The following is a 19,478-nucleotide window of genomic DNA, read 5'->3' on the forward strand; positions in this document are numbered from 1 at the left end:
GTGTGTGTGATGAGTCAAAGTCTGAGGGCTGCCTTGTGTCAGCCATTGACTGTGCCAATGACAGCAGCTCCCGACAGCCTTTAATAACACCACTTACAGACTCTGGAGCAGGGGGAGGAGAGAGCTTCCCTCGCAGGCTGGTGCACAAAGCCTCCCCGTGCTCGCCAAAATGTGTCACAAGAACCCGTTGATGGCTCCATAATTGCAGCCCACGCTGCAATGTGTTGTTCTAAGAGGCAGCAGGGAGCACAGCCAGGAGAGCAGCTTTGGGTACTCGGGGGTAAAACACGGCCAGGAGGACATGGGGACACGCTGGGCTTAGGTGGTGCTTTAGGGGTTCATCCCAATCACATTTCTCCGTGCAGCCACACACCTCCATGCGCTCACAGCCAGGTCTACACTGGGAAGCAACCAGGAGGCAAGAAATTCCATGCAGAATAGGTGGAACAGGGAGAAACATCTGCAGAAGACATCTGGAATATGCAAGTCCTGCTGCCCAGCTTGGTTCTCCAGCAGGGAAGGGGAAATAAGTCCCTGCCAGGTCTCAAGGATCTGGGAAGCTCCTGGAAGGCTGGTGAAGATGCTAAAAATCCTCAGCTTAGTCCAGATTTGGAAAGCTTCGGGAAGAGCTTCAGGAGCGCATCGTGTCCTGATTATTTACTTCTCCAAGCTAAGGAGAGACCTACTTCACACACCGCCTCCTGGAGAGGCGGAAAAATCAGGCATGTAAAATAAGAAGGAAATGGAAATCGACTTGATAGCTCCTTCCCCTTCCTAATGGGGAATACTTACCTAATTAGGCCCGCTTACCGTTTCCTCCCCTTGCTTTCTTTGAGACATTATGCAGAGAAATTTGTCCTAAAAGTTGCTGCTTTCATTCAGAGGCATTCCCTTGAGCTGTTTGCCTTGCTTCAGGCAGGCAAGGGCAGCAACTCCATCATAAAGGAGGAAAAAAATCCCTCCTGAGTGGCTCTAAGAGGTGCTGGTTGAAGTAGCCAGCTCCTGCTGTGGCTCACCCTTCTGCATCCCTCACCCAGGCACAGGGTGCAGCTCCAAGGTGCCTCCTGCCCTTGCCTGGCCCAGGTGAGCAGCTCCTGATCTCTGGGAGTGACCTTGGAGACCAGGAAGGGAAAGCCAGAGGATGCAAAGGTGGCCATAATGATTCTACCCTCAGTGGGTTTTTGGAGACAAACCTGAGACTGGATGGTCCCAAGGCTGGTGGGATCCACAGAGACTCCCAAATTGGTCCCAAATCCATTCCATGACTTGGAGCTCAGAGTGGAAAAAAAAGGGGTGGTAGAAGCCAAACCCAAACCCTCCAGACCCACATGGACAAGGGTGACCCAACCAAGACACAGCCTGCTCCCCTCCTTTCACAGAGGCCCCACTCTGGTGGCCTCCCCTCACCAGGAGCAGGGGTTGGCACATGCAGGACTTGCAGGAGCACCTCCCACCCCACAGGATGCTCCCAACCATCCCCACAAGCCAGACAGGCTGGATGTGACCCTACACGAGGGGTTACAGGGGTCTCTGGTACAGTGAGGGGTCAGCATTCACTCCTAGGCCCCTACACTGCACCCCTTTATCCATTCCTCCATTTCCATCCCACTTTCCAGGAAGGTTCCCCATCCCCCTCAGCCCTGCTCCTGCACCCCAGGAATTTTTTTTCTCCTCCCTGCACGGAGCAGAGCTTCCGAGAAGGGAAATGCAAAGCCCAAAGGGAATGACTTCAAGCAGTGAGATGGCTCTGCAAAGGAAGGTGTTTCATTCCTGCCTGAGGAGGTGCTTTAAAGAACCTCCTTTTGTTTCCTCAAAGGCTGCTGAAGGTGGAGACCCGGAGGAATTCAGGGAACTCACCCTGCAAGCAGCAGCAGAGATTTCCCCAAGCCCAAGTCTCTGCATACCCTCAGCATCTTGCACTGGTCCAGCCATACCTGCATCCCTCCCCACCCCATCTCCCAGGGGAGCACCTGCAGCTGGGCCCAGCCCTGCACCTGCAGCACCTGTGCAGGGCATGAGAGGAGGGGCTGAGCCACCCCTGCAGCTGCTCCAACCAGCCCTGAAACTTTCACCTCCCAGTTGTTCATTCAGCATCCAGAAAAGCTGTGTTGTTTTCCTTTTTTCTTTCCTTTTCCCTATTTTTTCTTTCCACTAGGCAATTTCCAGGGAAGAAAGAACTGCACAGCTAATCCCTGCTGCTAGCCAAGCCAAGCCCTCCCTTGCCCCAGCCAGAGAGGGAAAGCAGCCCCAGTCCTCCCAGTGCCCCTGGACATCCCTCCATCCTCCTGTCTCCACCCAGCCACCCCTCTGCAGCCACTACAGCATCCTCAGGGCTGCCAGGGTGTGAAGGATAGCAGGAGGGAAGGAGGGAGGTTTCCTTGAAGAGCCACCTCTGCAGCACTGCCAGCTTCCAGGGGAAGCTGTGAACCCAGTGGCTGCAGGCAGGAGACCCCTTCACATCCATCCCCCTTGCACCTGCTGAGCTTTCCCAAAACCAATGGATGTGCTGGCCAGACTCCCCAGCCAGCGCATTGCTCAGCACCCAGCCTGCAGAGGAAACCTGCTCCCACCCCCTGCTCCCGTTCCTGGGGAGCAAGAACCCCCCAAAGCAGGACGGTTCCCACCCACAGCAGCAGGCAAGGTATGGTGAGAGCAGGCAGGGCGATGCCCTGAGCAGGGCTGGGTGCCCACGGGGGCTCAGCAGAGCAGGACCCCCGGACAGGAGCATCGGAGGAGCTTCCCTCCCTCCCAGCACAGCGGGCTGGGCTTGCAGACAGCGAGGGACTCCAGCAAACAACGAGGAGCAGCAGAGATCAGAGCAGGTATTTGCCAGGCGATGCCTCCAAGGTTCTGTGAATGCAGCATTTGTGCTGGATGAACAGACATGTCACCACAGAACTCGGCGCCAGCCCTCCGCCCCAAATGGTGACACGCGATTACCAGTTTGGAAATAAGTAAGCTCATTATAACGAAACTCCCCGCTCAAATCCCCCTCCAAAGGAGGGATCTGACGGAGGAAGGGACCTGTGACGGGAACATACTGGGGGGATTGGGGGGATTTGTTTAACCAGATCAGCCTGCTGGGCCAGCACAGCACGGTTCCCTGCCTCCAGCATGGATAAACCTGCATTCCCGGGAAGCTTAACCCCCCCATCCCACATGGACAGGGTGGGCAGTGTCCCACACCCAGCATTGGGGTCTTCTGGGCACAACCCTGCTTTTAAGGGATGAAAAGAGGCACCTTTCAATAATAAATAATAATGCTAACTATGTGTTTCTATAGCAACTCATCACCATAGCAGCTCAGCGCAGGAGAACTCGGAGCTCATCCCGCCGTCTTCAGGGTGAGGAGGCAACTGCCCTCGCAGAGGTGGCTTCAGCGGTGGCACAGATGGGACTGAGAGCAGGAAGTCCCCCTCCAGGTTGTCCCTGAGCACTGCCCTCACTGGGGAAGCTGTCTGGATGATGTGGAGAGGAGCAGTCAGGGATCCAAGTGGCGATGGGGGTAGGAAGTCTCAAAAGCACCAGGTACTGATGTCACTGCAATCCCCCAAGTCAGTCCTGGGATCCAAGGAGGGATGGGGGTATGAAGTCTCAAAAGCACCAGGTATCGAGGTCATTGCAACCCCCCCATAATCTGTCCTGGGATCCAGGGTGGCTGGAAGGAAAGGAGACAGGGGACAGCCTCTCTGTCCAGCCAGGAGGACACCGTGAAGGGCAGAGTGCAAAAAATGAGGCACAGTCAGAAGGAGGAAATACCTGAAATTATCCATGCAAATACCCACCCTCCAACGCTTACACGTGTCAGGAGAACAGCTTACAAAACTCCACATGTCGCTCTGCTTTAGCAAGACCCAGAAATTTGCACCAAAACCCTGACAAATAGAAGGAGTTTCCCAAAACAGCCCGAAAATTTCTAAGGAACTCATGCCCACCCTAATTTGGGCACAGGGTTTGGGCAGGGGTTTTTCTTCCCTAGATTGTCCATTAAAGAAAATGCCAAGCCTTTGATTAGCCCCATAATTGGTGTGGTTGTATTCCCAGCTCCTCTTCCTGGTAGGGCTGTGGGGGCAGAGCCTTTGCCTTGAATATGGAACCTCCTGTTCCTCAGCACTTCTGAAAGCCTCTTCCCAGCCAGCAGCAGAAGGTGACACTGCCCAGGGGTGGGACAATCCTCATTAGTGACTATTATCCATGGACATGAAGCATTCCCAAGGCTGGTGAGTGAGTTCCCAACAAGGCCCCCCTGGTTTTACTGACTTTACAAAAAAGTGAGTAATATTTAATGGTCATTAGAGCAAAACCAGCATTAGGTGGTGGCTGAAGGGGCAGCCAACTCTAAGACACCTCCCCCACTTGATAGATGGGGAAACAAGAAGCCAAGGAACACACTGAGGGCCGTGGGACAGCTCTCCATCAAATCCAAGCCTCCCTTTGGCAGCCCAGGATAAGTTTCCCTAAAGTAAAATGAAGCTGTGTAGCACACCAAGCACTTGCTATTCCATCAATAGGCAATTGTAACAGGATACACCTCCTTAGTCTCTAAATGAGTTTTCTTTCCAGCACTACATTATAGACAAATCCCCTGTCACAAAAAACAAATAAATCCCTTTTCACAATCAAATATGCTCTAACCAAGTCAAACAGGGCCACCCGCACGTGCAGCGAATCCGCAAAGCTTCTCCCAACTTCCCGGCGTGACCATCCTCCCTTCAGGCGGGGAAAGAGGTGAAAAGGAAAGGAAGGAAAGAATATTTGAGAGGAGAAACAAAGTGGCAATCTCTCAGTTCAGCTGGGAATCAATAGCGGGTCCTTGTGCTTCCTGCTCCACAGGGGCTGAGCTCGCGCCGCCGAGCCCAGACTGACACAACACCGGCGCTTGACTTACGAGTGCCTCATCCCGGCAAGATATTTTTAATTTAAACCTTGTCAGTGCTGAGGACGAAGCCATCCAGGCTGTGATTTACTGCTAATTCATCCCCCTGATCCCTATAACTCTCAACTCGAGCCACCAAACGGTGGAACGCCCAGACGCTCCCCAGTGAGGCTCGGCATGAATGAGCGTCAGGGGTTCCTCATTCAGAAAAAATCAACAAATATATAAATAAATATAAATAAATAACCATCTACAGGCGGTCACCAGTCCAGCATCACCTCACTATTTCCCAGGAAAACACTACTGGGAATAAAACACTTTCGCCAGCCTCACCTTTCCTCCCTTGTGGAATGTTTTAAGCTCCAGGAGAAATAACACCGAGGTCGTTATTTCACAAACATTTCACAAACATTTACGTGCATTTGGCTGCAGGGGTTCACCCAGGATGAAGATTTATCCCTCTGGCCCTTGCAGGAGAGCAGAGAAAGGGGAAATGTGTGGGTATAGATCATGCAAATGCCTGTAATGGAAAGCTAACCTGTATTATCTGCATTAGAGCCACACATTCGTCCTGGCAAATTCAAGTGCCAGTCAAATCCCATCAATTTATTGCCAATGGCTGGGTGGGAAAGCCCCAGCAGATCAGGGTGTGGATAACAGGGATGGAAGGAAATTCAGAGATCAGGCATGAAAAGCAGGAGAATCAGAGGTGCAACATCTCCCTTTTGGCTCACAAGTGCAAATTCAGCCACTCTCAGCAGGACGTTTTATTTATCCCCACGAAAAAGAAGCCTGGGAATCTCAGCCACTAGACTTTTGGGTCTGGATTTCTGTTTCATCAAATGAAGCATTTAAAAAACACTTTTTTAAAGGGGGGAAACTCTCAGCAGCAAAGCCTGGGGTAAAAGCAAGTCACAGTCTGCTAATGACTTCTCCCTCTCTAGTGATTCCTCTCCAGGTGAGGTCAAAGCCACCTGCATAGTGAGGTGGGGGTTTGAACCCAGTCACTGCTCTCTCTCAGGTCTTCAGGCTCTGAGAAGTTGGTGTCTTCTACAAACATTAGTATTTGAGGTGGGAAGAGCTGGGAATATTGTATTGGCTCCAGGCTCCATGGCTCCAGGAATCACCCTGGAAGGGAGCGTGTCCCTGGCAATGTTCACAGCAGCTGGAGCTGATGGGCTACAGGTGTCTGAAATGAAGCGGTCACTGGGTTTTCAAACCAAAGGTGCCTGTTCAAGGCCTTCAGAGCATTTCTAAGGGCTCACAGAGGGGTTTTTACCAAGGAAAGGGTTCAGGACAGGTGCCACATGACCCTGGGCCCTGAGGCAGGGGACACAGAGTTGGCACCTCTTACCTGGGTGGTTGCTCAGCCCCTTTCAAGGTGCGACTGCTTAAGGATGAGGCAAACCTGCAGAGCTCATGAACCAACAAAAAAACCCAGACTAATCTTCGGGATGAGTCCAAAATCCCCCAAGGGAGAAAGCCAGATACAGGAAATCATCACACAGGCTGTAGGGATCGTCATTTTTGCCATGATGTCTCCATTCCCAAAGGTGATTAAAAACATTTTGCAGCAAATTTTAAAGGCACTGGGACTGAGGTCTGTGAAAGCACAGCTGCTCCCAGGCCAGTTCTCTAACCCAAAATGTTTGATTGTCTCTGCCCATGGCAAGGCATCGGAACTGGATGATCTTTAAGGTCCCTTCCAACCCAAACTGTTCTGTAATTCCATGATTCTATGATACTTTCTCATTTCAAAGATCCCATTTGCCATTTTAACTGGAAAAAAAGTTCAGTCCTGAAAATGTCCTGTTCTGCCCAAGGGCTGCTCTTGGCTGTTGAAGCACAGGCTGCAGGGCAGGGCACCACTCCCTGCTCTCATCACCACTTGGGGCTCAGTTTGCATTTCAGGCCGGTGAGTGAGAATCCCTCATCAACAAATGTGGACTGAGCTTTTCGCCTCCCTGTGCCTCAGTTTCCCCATCCATGCCATGGGAATTGAATAAATGATTATGTTTCAAAGCCCCGTGCCTCAGTTTCCCGACCCACACCACGGGAATGGAGTAGATGGTTATGCTTTAAAGCCATTCACAGCCTGAGTGAAAAACATGTGGGCAGCACTATGTAATTTCTTCTTCTTCTTTTTTCTTTTTGTCACAGGCTCCTTGAGAGCTCAAAGCTGAGGGATATAAAGCACTGTTCACAGGAAGGCAGTCACGCAGGGAAGCACGCTCATCACTGATGCCCTGCAGAAAGGCAGTGGCTGCCCAGACTCTCTGCACAGACGGGAAGTCTCGTTGCCTTGGGCGCCTGGAGCGCTGCTGTCCCTTCCCTGAGTCTTGCAAGCCAGAAGGAAGGAATAAGAAAGAGCCCTCTGAAGCCTTTCAGGGAGCCAGAAAGGTTCCACAGATGATTTTTGTAAGAGAGTCAAGCTTTACTAGGGGGAACAGTCCCAGCCCAAAACGCATCCCTGGGTGGGGAGGTGGATTCATGTGCAGGACATGAGACTTTGGGGTCTCAGCTATGTGAGACCCCACTTTAGAGGGGTTATAAATAATAATCATGTCAAGAGGAGCCAAATGATTTGCAGGTCACCATGCCATCCTGCTCCAAAGCACATATGGGCAATGCCAAGCCCCAAACTCCGGCACTGCTAACTCCAAAACTCAGCAGCCCCACCTCTGGCACCCTCCCCAGGTCAGATCCCAGCGTGGAGCAGGAGCCCACAACGCCAGCATCCTTCTGGAGCTTCTCAGGGTTCCCTTCCAAGCAAGAAACTGATTCCCACACGGCGTTAACCCGCAGCACATCCCGAGCATCGTAAGACCTTGCCAGGCTCTTCACGCCAATCCAAGCCCGGCACGGCGAGAGGGAGCTTGGTTTTACCGCAACCGCTCGGCATCGAGGACATCGGGAGGCAGAGACAAAGCGATTCAGCGAAAGGAAAAAGATGCAACACAAAAGGGGCGCCGGCATCTCTCCTCCCCCTCCTCAGCCTGCGAAAGTAGAGGAATTGATATGAAAGCGGTTCCAGCAAGCCAAAGCCCCCCGGGATGGGGCTGCCAGAGACGGCTCCTGCCTTCCCGGCAGCGCAGCTCAGCCGCCCTCCAGCCTCTGCTCAGCCCTTGGTTTTGCTTCATGCACAGGCTGCCGAGCACAGACAGGGCTCTCTGCGCTGCGGGGAGGGATGCTGGCAGGTGGATCCGTGAGGAAAAGCTCAAATATTCCCTCTCCCTGCGGAGAAGTTCAGCATCTCCCTCTGGGTTTGCAGCGTCCCTCCCCAGCCGGGCTCAGCACATTTAACACCAGCCCTCGGTGCCTGCGAGGTAGTTCCGATCGTCAAGAGAATGCTTCCCTACAGCACCGTGATTGATCATCAGCCCGGGCTCTAAAACACCCGTCTTGGACATAAACAACACTTAAATCGTGCGGCTGTCATTTATTTATTTCGCACGCTATCGACACCGCCGAGCGCCGCACACTTAGGATGGGACAGACTAAAAAAAGCCTTGGACTGGTCCTTTCGGGAAGGAGACACCCCCGTGGAGGGTGGGTCTGGCCAGGGGAGGGAAGAAAACCTCAGGTTTTCGTGCCGGGGCTGGGGTTGCGTGTTCAAACCTGACACACATCTGTTGCACCGCTTGGAGCCCGGCTCTAGAGAAGGATCCCCCCCACACACACAAACAAACAAACAAACCAACAAACAAACAAACACGCATCTCCCCCGGCAAAGAAAGCACAAACAAAACGCTGCTCGCATCCCCTGCACCTCCAGCCAGCGGCTTAGGCGGGGAGAGGAAGCACCTAATCCCACACTGGGAGGCACACGCCGTAATTAAAATCACAGAGACGGCAAAGCCCGTGCCCCCCGTGCCGCCCTGGTCCTGCCCGCTCGCGGATTTCCACAAACAAGACCCGGGTGAAACACAGGGCAGGTAAAGGAAATAAGTTAGCACGCTTTCCGCCTTCCAAAATATTTGTGTAGGACTGGTACAAGCTCAAGATAAGTCCCTGGAGGGCTGCGAGCAGTTGCATCGGCTGTAAAAATCCCCCGGCACCGTCATTGTTCCTGCGGAACGAGAGCATCCCCCAGCAGTCTGGGGGTCCCGGTGCAAACCTCCCCTCTGCACCGCTCACCCCAAGACCTGGGGAGCGTCAGACCCCACTCGCTTTCCCCCAAAACCTCTCCTCCCGGCAGCGGAGGGAAGCCCTGGACAATCAGGTGCGTTTCCAGGAGCTCTCGGGCACGGCTGCCCGGCGGCAGGGCTGGAAGCAGCGCGGGGTGTGGAAGTTTTACGGGAGAGGTGCGGAGCCACACGCGTTCCACCTGGTCCTTCCCACCAGGGCGAGCCCTGCGGGTGCTACCCCCACATCCAGCACCGCGAAGGGCGCATCCCTCCCCGGCACGGCTCGCGGAGCAGATGGAGCCCCGGGAGAAGGATTTCCTCCGGGCTGGGGATGGAGCAGCCACATGCAGCCGCTACAAACCCAAACAGCCCTGCTGGGGCTGAGCAAGCGGGTTTGTTTATCGGGGAGGAACTCAGCTGCTGCCGGAGTATTAGATTTCCACCAAAACAACGTGCGACTCGGTGTTTAGATCACTTCTCCCGGTCTACATCATTTAAGGGCATATGTCTGATAAACGCAGAGCATCAATACGCAGGTTTCGGTTGCAGCACACACATGCACCGAGGGAAAGGAGGGAGAGGTTTAGCAGCGCTGACTCCGCAGCCGGGATTTGGGCAGGAAAACTCTCCGGCACCTTGCAGGAAGGGAAGCGGCGGGGGTCTACCCTTCCCTCTTAGGTGTTCACCACCGGGGGTGGCCCCTGTCTCCATCCATCGGTCACCCGGGAGGTTTTATCCTCCCCGGGAATAGGGCTCTGCCTCCAGCCCCGTCCAGCTGCAACCTCACCGGCAGCAGGAAAAGTTTGCAAATGCCTCCAGCCCCTCGCCCGAGGAGAGCTCTGGGGCATGGAAGGGGGAAAATACCCCCCGAGGGGAGGAAAATCCGCAGCCGAGGGATGCCGAGGGTGATGAGGGACGGGCTGCGCCGCTGGAGCCGCTACCTCCGGGGAGAAAAGTTGAGCCTTGTGCATGGGGAAAAAGCCATCGGGGACCGGGAAAGGGGGAAACCGGGCTCCGCGTCCCCTCCGCGCTGGGGATGTGGAGAAGGGGGGCTCCCCGCTGCGCCCTCCCGCCCAACATCCTCCCAAGCCGGGCCGGGAGGGGCGGAGGGGCCGTGCCCGAAGCCCCCGGCTCAGCCCGCTGTCCGCGGGGGTCCCTGCCCTCCATCCCAGACCCCCTTCCCAGGACCCAGGGGTGGGGAGCAGCGGCGGGGGCGCCTCCCAGAGCCCCCCCAGGTGTGGAGGGCAGGTACCGCTGCATCCCCGCTGGCCCTCCCGGGGCATCCTCCGGGGCATCCTCCGGGGCATCCTCCCGCAGCCCCCGCTGCCCGGGCGGGGCGGGGGGCTCCTTACCTGGGAACGCTCCTCGCTTGCTTTGGGTGGGTTTTGGTGTGTGTATATATATATATTTATATATATATATATATATATAATTTTTCTCTCCTCTCCTTTCCCCCCACTTCAGTCTTCAGAGCAGGCGCCGCATTGACACTGCAGATGGTCTCTGTGTGCGTGTGTGTGTGCGCGCGTGTGTCTCTCCAATCCCAAATACTCCACGGAGGCGGAACACGGAGCCCCTCTCTCTGCACTGGGCAAACCGTGTCTGGCTCGCCCAGAGCCGGGGGGGGGGGCTGAGAATGGGGGGGGAAAACGCAGCTCCAGTTTTCACTCCCCCCCAAATCAACCCTCCCCTCCCTCCCTCCCTCCCCCAGCCCTTCCCCCCCCCCCCCGCCTCTAAATCAGCCAGGAGTGGGGGGAGCCGGGGAGCGGAGCTGCAGGCGGGGTGCGGGCAGGGGGATGCAGGCAGGGGATGCGCTACGGGGCCATGCCCGGCTCCGCGGCCTCCCGCCCGCCGGGGAGGGCTCGCACTGCGGCTGTCTCGCCAGCCAGCCCTTCCTCCCCAGCCCTCCTCTCCAATGGTGGCTGCGGAGCCGGCTTGGACACCCAAGCTCTTTTGCAAACACAGGCACACGCACAGGCACACACCCCTTTCCGAAAAAAAAAAAAAAAAAAAATAAAAAAAAAAAATATAGCCGGAGAGGTGTAGAAGTGCTGTGGCAGCAGCAGCCCAATGCACCGGGGAGGGGTAATAAAAAATAATAAATAAAATACTAAAGCGATAATAAAAATCCCTTTCTATCCTTTTTCTCTTTCTTTCCTATTTTTTTTTTTTTAGCTTTGCAGAGAGTGGCCGGTTGCTCCTCCTTTCTCCAGCCCACCCACCTCTGGGAGAGGGGAGGAGGCGGAGGAGCGCAGGTTGTCTCTGGAGGGGATCCCCCAAGGCGCTTTTCGTCGTCCTAAAGTTTGCAGGGGATGGGGAAAGGGATGGGGACGGGGAAGGGAGCGGGGCCGCCTCCCGGGGCTGCCAGCGCCTCCGCCGCCGCTCTCCCACGGCTGCAACTCCGGCTGCCTGGATTCCTGCTCCTCCGGTGCCTTCCCTCGCTCCTACTCACTACTGACACCTAGGATCTCCAGCCTGATTGGGCTAATTGGGAAACGTCTCTGCCCAAAAAAAAATATATAAAAAAAATAAAGGAATAAAACCCAAAACCCACTCACGGAATCAAGCGCATCTCGCTGCCTGCCCCCATCTTCTCCTCAGAAAAGCCCTTCCCGGCTTTGGCTGGCATCTCCCTTCCTTTTTCCCTGCCTTCCCTTCCCTTCCCTCTCCAGGCTGTGCCCCGCTGCTGTTCTCCGGCTCGGACCCAGCGAGGAGGGGAGCGGATCAGAGCGGGCGTGGGGAGGCTCAGGGGGAGATGGATCCCTCAGCTCGGGTGAGCAGTAATCCTGGAGAGCGGCTGCGAGCTGCTCCCCTGGCCCGGGCTCCCTTTAATTCCCGCCAGCCGCAGGAATAAGGGTCTCTTTTAGAAGCTGTTGGTGCTTGCTGCCTGTTTGGTGTCCCCCAGGCTGGCCGGGATGTCCCAGGGAGCAGATCCCACCCCAAAAGTTCATTCCCTGTGTGAGACCCGCGCTCCTCCCGCAGGTGATGCCAGCGGCAGCCCCAGAGCAGGCAGCAGATGGTGGGGAGGGCAGGGATGCTCTCAGGGTGTCGATAGCAACAGGGCTGCTCCCCAGGGAGCCCCGATTCCCTGAGGACGGTCCGAAGAAGAGGAGAAGCAGCTGGGGGAGCCCTCCTGTGCTTCCAGAGGTGTTGGCCATGCTCACGCCAGGGAGAAAACTCTGACCCTGCAGCTTCCCCTTCCCCAGCAGAAGGCAGAGGCATCCAGAAGGGATGCAGGGGGTGGCTGGGAAAGGGGGTCCCTGCACCCACTGCAATCCAAACCCGAGATCAGAGGCAGGAATTGCCTCTCCAGGGGTTGTGCAGCACCAAACACGGCAGGACTCCCCCTCCTCCCCACAGCCTCCACCACTGACAGAAAATCAGGCTTAATCCGAGCTTTGTATTTTTAATTATCTTAAATTTATGCCACAAAGCACGGGGACCGGGGGCTGTCTATTTGCATCCTCCAAGATATTTATTTGGAAACAATATCATGTTTTCCTTAAAACAAGTTTTATCTCCCCGGCGCGTGCCTGTGTGCGCGCCTGTGTGTGTTTTGCCTGAGCTCCGGTTTACATTTCCTGATGGATGGATGGGGATTCAGAGCCCTTTTTTTTTAAGGTGGTGCATAAAATGTATTTATTATTCTTTATCTCCTACCTCTCGCAAGGAGTCATTTGTTTTCATTCAGAGAAATGAATACGATGTGAAGCCTGAAGAGTAATAACACAGCGAAATGACAACGGAGCAGCGAGACGGGAATCTGAGAGATACAATGGCAGGTTAGTAACCTCTAAAGATCACTGCTGCTCTGAGTGCTACAGTATTATTGAGTGTCCAGTCTGGCTCCCAGCTTCATTTAATAAAATATATGAAAATCTGGAGGAAATTCGGTCTCGTATTTAAAACCTGTTCCGCTAAACACGGATAATGTGGATATGCCCAGATTATTTCCCACTATCTAGTGGGGAGGAAGAAATTTAATACCAGTTCTTTCTGCTTCTTAAGACAATGGCATGAGTCAATGCATCCCCGTGCTGTTTGGGTTCATGGAGTGAGTGACAAATGAGACTTTATTTATAGGCCTTTTCATGAGCTGGGCAGTGGGGGCGGGAAAGGGTTGGGGCTGGAAAACCCAAATGACCTTCCCTGACCTGTGAATTTCTGCAGAAAAAGGACCCAAGGACAAGGAGGGTTCAGGCTCACCCTGGTGTCATCCAGTGGATATTTTTCCCCCCCAAGTCACAGCAGAGATCACAGAGAGGTGCTGGGCACCCCATGTTCTGCTCAGGGGGGAAAACCAAGCAACACCAAAGTCGCCTCAGCATCATCTGGGATGAGGCAAAGCCCTGTTGTGTCCATCCAAACAACCTCACACACCTGATTTCCCTCCCGCTGCCCCAAGAGATGCCCCATTACCCCTGAAGTCCTGGGTGCCAACAGCCTCCTTGAATCCCTCTGTGCTTCCTGAGGCATCATTTCTTGCCTTGTTACGTGAGCCACACACAGTGGCACGCAGGAGTCACTTCCATCAACACCCCAAGAACAGAAAACACCTATTCTTGCCGGGGCATCCACCTGTACACTTCAAGACTCCAACAACAAAGAGAACAAACCAATTAGAAGAAAAAAAAAAAAAAAACAAAACAAAATAAAGAGAGAGAGACGGAAAATCCAAGTTAGACTGTGCGGGGATTTTTCTGTTATTATTTTCCCCGCCATTTTACAAGTTTGTTAAAGCAGCTGGGTGTTTAAGTTGCTGGAAGCCGGGGGCTGCCTGTTCCATCTCCGGGGCTGAGGCGAGCGCAGGCAGCGCTCAAACCCAACATCGCAGCGCCACCTGCAGCGACCGCGCTTGGTGGCAGCTGCAAAACCCCTCAAACCGGGAGAATCCTTAAAAAAAATAGCCCGGGGAGAGGGCTGCTAACTCAAAATCTTGTTCCTCCAAGTCTCCCGTTCGTCCCCTTCTGCCCTCCGGTCTGTCAGGTCCTTCCAGCTCGCCCCTCTCTGTTGATACAAGGAAGGAAATTGGCTTCTCCTGGGTAGCTGTCACCATCCCTGCTGCTGACAAAGGATGTCTTTATCGTGATTGTGGAGGGTGGAAAATTCTGTGCAAGCTGGTTTAAAGCTGGGCCAGGGCTCTGCGTTGTGGCTGTGACACCCCAGGGAGGGACAGGGTGAGCTCTGCCCCTAAGGGCAGTTTTTGGTTCAGGGGTGTCACTCTCTCAGATTTTGGCAGCGCTGCCAGCTTCAGGAAGGGCTGGGCTGATAGAAAATGGGATGAGTGTTACCCAAAATAATGCAAGAGAAGAAGTTTGCAGGGAAGAGCAGGATTGTGCCACTTGACCACCTGGCCACTGCCCTCCCCTTCTTTCATAGCATCTTTGCAACCAATTTTGGGTGATGGGTGGAGAAAAATCTCTTGGGAGGGTCCATCTCAGCCACCCTCTGTGCTTTGTCCATTTCCTTGGAGTCTTGGGGGTTTGTACTCTGGATTCTCTGAGAAGCCTGGGGTGTCTTGGCATGGAGCAGAGGGGTGCCACATGCCCTTTCTCCTCTGTCACTGATTTCCTGCACAGCTTCTGGCAACTCCCTTAACTCCCCTGCCAGTCTTTGCAGAGGTACTTTTGGGGCAGATTTTTTAGCAGGACATTTATTAAATGATATTTTTATCAGTTATCCAGCATCCCCCCCTTCCCAGCCCTTTAGCAGGCATGATGAACTGTCAAACAGAGGCAAGGTTTGCCTTCATGTTTTTTGACTGCTAGTTTGGATGCTTTTGAGGGAAGGAAAATCTCGTTTCTCGTTGTCAAATCCAGGGTCAAATCCAGCAATTCACAGGAGCCACTGACTGTCCCCTCCCTCTCCAGACCTCCTTCCCATCAGTGGGTGCTCCAGTCCGTGTTAGCATCTGGAATCAGACACCAGCCCAACAACCCCTCAAGTTACAGGAGGATTTCCAGGAGTTTCCAGCCCAAGTTTCCCCTCTCTGCTGCAATTTCATTATGGTTTTCTCCCTTCCCATTCCCTCTTCTCTGTCCCCCTGCTCCATCTCAGATCTCCCCAGCAAAGTGCCACTTCCACAGAGAATCTGCCCTTCCAAGCAGACCCAGGGATGAGACAGGCGCTCATTCCCCATCCCCACCCACCCAGAGGGGATTTATGATGAACTCAGGCCGACAGCATCATCTGCACATCTCCCCACCCCATCTGCCCTCTCCCCCTGCCAGCTCTCCCTCCTTGTCCTCTCCCTGAAAACTCCCCCAGGGACAATTTTTCTCCTCCCCCCTTCAAATATTTGTCGACCATTATCGCCTCTGGTCACACCCAGGCTGTCATTTGTCCAAACAAAACAGCAGGAGGAGGGACAGGGGAGAGGGGCAGGTGGACAGAGGCAGGGTGAGATGGGAGCCAGGGGAGCAGTCAGCCCATAATGATAAGGAGACTATAAAACCCAGGCTGGGGCTGGTCAATTAAATGAGGGGACGCCTGAGAGGGGCCACTTTGAACCACGGGAGATGAGTGAGAGGGAATAATATTGGAAGCAGGCAGGTGGAGTGATAAGATACGACCACAGAAAGTCAGACAAATTCATTGTCGTTTCATTTTGGAGGACAATACCAGGAGGAAGAGCAATCAATCCCTGTTCAGGAGAGCTGGAGAGCTTTGGGGCAAGATAAGGAGTGGGGATGGAGGGAAGAGATGAAGAAATGGGTAAAGAGTCAGAGGAAAACAGGGACACGCAGGAGGAGCTGGAGACTGTCTGGAAGGAGAGAGGGGAAGGCTGGATGCCAGCACTGGGGCTGCTGGATTCAGCTGAGGAGAAGCAGTCTTTAAATCAGAAGGAATCCAAAGGGAAATAGGACAGCCTGAAGAGGGGAAAGGCCTTATCCACAGATTAGGGCTTTGATTTGGGGTTTCAGAACCTGGGTCAGACCTGCTGCTGATGCAGCTCCTGGCTGATGCTCCCGTGGGTACCAGGAGAGAGATGAGGAGCCAGGATAGAGCTGCAGGAATTTTCACAGAATTCCCCAGCCTTTGCAGTTGGTAACACTCTGGAAAGGTATTTTGGGAAGTTTGCCTCCCTCAGATAAGTGGGAAAAGGATACATAAAATGCACTTTGCATCCTACCAAATCTCGCAGCTAATTGTGGATGTCGCTGAAGGCTAATCCTGAACAAAATTTATAAAGCCTCTTTCCTACTTTTTCATTTCCCTCACTCAGGAAGCACCCACCCAGCCACCTACTTCCAAAAACTTTCAGGAACAAGATCTCCCTACTGCCTGTCACTTATGGCTTAAACTGCCCCAAATCAGCCCTATAGACAGCAGGAGGTGAAAGGTTTGTTTTGTTAGAACCCCAAGCTGCAAAGAAAACCAGAAAATCACACCAACCAAGCCCAACATTTGTGATTTTTTTTTTTTTTTCTTGCTGCAATTCATGCTTTTTAAGCCAGTTGGAGGCAGGGAGGAGGGGGAAGGTTGGCCCATCTTTTTTAGCACGTGGGGTTGGCAGCACACAGATTTACCCACTTAGGGAACGTGGGAGACGAGAGAGGGGGAGAAGCAGAAGCTCATCTCGGGATGCTGCGGGAACCCCGGCGAAGAATAGCTATTCTTACGTGTCAGCTCCATCACCATGGCATCAGAGAGGGAGAACAGAGGGAGAAATGACAGAAAAAGGGGGGGAGCAAGGCAGGGAGGCTGAGGAGACAAACAGGAAGGGGAAGAGAAAGATATTTCCCTGATGGGCAGTGTCACTTGTTAAATAGTTGGTGGGCAGTACCCTGGGCTTGCAGACTGAGAGGTGCTGCTGGGCCCTTTGGAAAGGACCTCTTAACATGTTCCCAAATTCACAAGAGCAGGTCCTTTCTGGAATGCTGGAGTGGGGCTGGTGAAGTCAGCCCGTCCTAAAAATTTCAATAAAAAAATAAAAACATTCACATATAAGTGAATCAAGAAGACATCTGCCTTCTCCCCTTTGTTCACTGGTAGGACCTGCACAAAACACATGGAATTTGCTCTCCTGTTGTCCTGGGTGGATTCACCTGTGGTGAAAATGGACTCTGCTAAAGAAAAAAAAGAGCTCTGAAGACCTGTGACCCCTTTGCAGTGCTACAAACTGATGGTGCAGCACCTCAAGTGTACAAATACCAATTTTTTTCCTTCTAAAATCGTTTTCTTTTTACCTTCTTCCACCTCTATGTATACGAATTTCCAAGCAGATTGGGGTAATGGTCTGGAATTCAGCCTTTGGCCACACCCACATCAGCAAAATCCGGGATAAGAGCCTTCCCCTCTATGGGGGAACAGCCCTTAACATGGGTTATTGCTATGGATGTTCCCAGCACCAGTGTTTATTCTGTTTCTGGATCATGCTGGGATCTCCTCCTCTCTGCTTTCCCCACTTCCCCACCTCATGGAGAGCTCTCCTTAATTCAGGAGCAGCAAAAATGACACGATGGGTTTTTCTCTCACCCTGAATTATTCTGGTTATTTTCCACCACTCACCCCAACCATCACGTGCTCCTTTTGGGAATCTGTTCATCCCAAATCCCTCCCATGTTTTGGATGACCTGCAACACCTGCATCTCTCCCCTTCCTCTTTCCATTCTCGCCAGGAGCTGGGGATATCTCACTTCCCAAAGTTGCTCAGCTCTTGGGTCAAAGCTTTTGAATGAAACGAGCCAACATCACCTCCTCAAACCCAGGTCACTTTGTGCAGCTCCCGACACCAATATTCTTATTAAAACCTTTGAATTAAGTTGCTCCACTCATCTTTTTGAAGCCTTCTGACTTCCCACCCAAGCAACCAGGCAGAAACCTCCTCCCCCTTCCCTCCCAACACCTCTCGCACAAATCCTCTCCGAAGGAATGGGAGCTGCTGGAGGTGTGAGCCGGCCACGCACGTTGTAGCCCTTTATTATCTGGGGACCCCCACTCAAATGTACAGAGAGATAATGTTAATGGAATGATGCATTTGCTCTGATCTGGAGCTGTCTCAGAAAGATAAATGCCGAGGCAAAGCAGAAGCGTTTAATCAAAAAATAAACCACCTCAATATGTTGTGTATTATTATTTTTTTCTCCTAAAGAAGCAAAGCTTGGTCCTGTCACAGCATGTTATTTTGCCAGCATTATCTCTGTTATTTCTAAATAATTCCATTTAGTGCTGGTGATGGGTAGGAGGGCTGAGATACAAAATCAAATTAATTAGAGTGACCCAACAAACTCGTGTTTGCATTGCGAGATGCAACATGGCAGCAAATCTTGCTGAGAACAAATTGCATTCAAATTAATTTAAGAAAAAAATAATTTGGGGCAGATCAGGTTTATTTAGAATCAATTTTAATAAGCTAAAATAAAGTCAAGGCAGTGGGTGATACCATCAGCCAGCCAAAAGCCAAGTTTGATAGAGGTTTATACAGCTGAATGACAGTTACCTTTCCAAGCCATTATTAGAAAAGCTGGAGTTTTTTTTGGAGTGGCTTGGACAATTAAAAGAGCACCTCAATTACAGCTGCTGGAGATATTAGTAATGAATAAATTATCCAGCAGGTTTGACCCTCCCTTCCTGCACATCATTTCCAAATAATTAATTTCCTTGCCACGTTTCGAGACGTTGCGTTAAATTCTGCAGCAGAGGAGGGGCAGAAGTGGGGAGCCCTTCTTCGCCCCCCTGGCTGGTGATAGACCAGGCATGAAGGTTTTGGGGGTTCCAAAACAGAAGTAGAATTTGCCAATATTTTCCTGGCGTGTCCCTGAGCCGGCGTTCCTGCACAGCTCTTTTCCAATCTCAACGATTCCATGATTTTATGCTCATAGCAGGAGCAGATCCTGGTCAGTCCTCGTGTCCAGAGTGGGGGGTGGTGTTTGTCCGTCTCCCTCTGCATCCCAGAACATCAGGAATGGACTCATGGTGGGCTGGATCATCAGGAGAGCTTAAGGAGCACTGGATGGGCCTCAGCTGAACGAGGCAAAGCGTCAGGGGCGTTCCTTGTGCTGGATTTATCCAGAGTATTCCTCAGCCCAGGGCCAGCTCTGAGACTGGAGCCCCGTGCTGCAGGAGCATCGCAGCAGAGGCAATTCCATTGTCCAGGGCAGCAGATGTGGAGCACAGAGAGCTGCAGGGAGAATCCCCAGCCCTGCACACACCACAGCCCTGCTTCCATCCTGCACAGGAGTCACCCAACTGAGCAGGACAAAGCCACCGGCAAAAATCAGAGAATGACAGAACAGTTTGGGTTGGAAGGGACCTCAACAGCTCATTCCACTCCCCCCATGGGCACCCTGCACCACACCAGGAGATTTTAAACTTAAACTTTCCCCCTTGCCACACTTGCTGTACCAGACATGCCATTTCTAGGACACAAGCCCTCGTGCTCACATCTTGTCCCACCAGCACATTTTTATTATCCTGATTTAAATGTTTCTTTCACTCCTTCCCCTTTATCTTTTACCTTGTAGACATCAACA

The 19,478-nt window shown here is 52.9% G+C and overlaps 1 protein-coding gene across 1 annotated transcript in view; it reads right to left on the reverse strand.

Moving 5' to 3' along the window:
* The window catches only part of PLXNA4 (plexin A4), a 423,238-nt gene extending 412,852 nt beyond the window's left edge, over positions 1-10,386 (reverse strand). Inside the window, exon 1 of the mRNA XM_088054749.1 lies at positions 10,356-10,386. The gene's annotated coding sequence lies outside the window, so the exon portion shown is untranslated. The remainder of the gene's footprint in view (positions 1-10,355) is intronic.
* Positions 10,387-19,478: the final 9,092 nt, after the last annotated feature.

Source organism: Pseudopodoces humilis, chromosome 5 (assembly GCF_049639895.1).
Source record: "Pseudopodoces humilis isolate 2021_Gansu_Grassland_sample_001 chromosome 5, ASM4963989v1, whole genome shotgun sequence".
NCBI lineage: Eukaryota > Metazoa > Chordata > Aves > Passeriformes > Paridae > Pseudopodoces > Pseudopodoces humilis.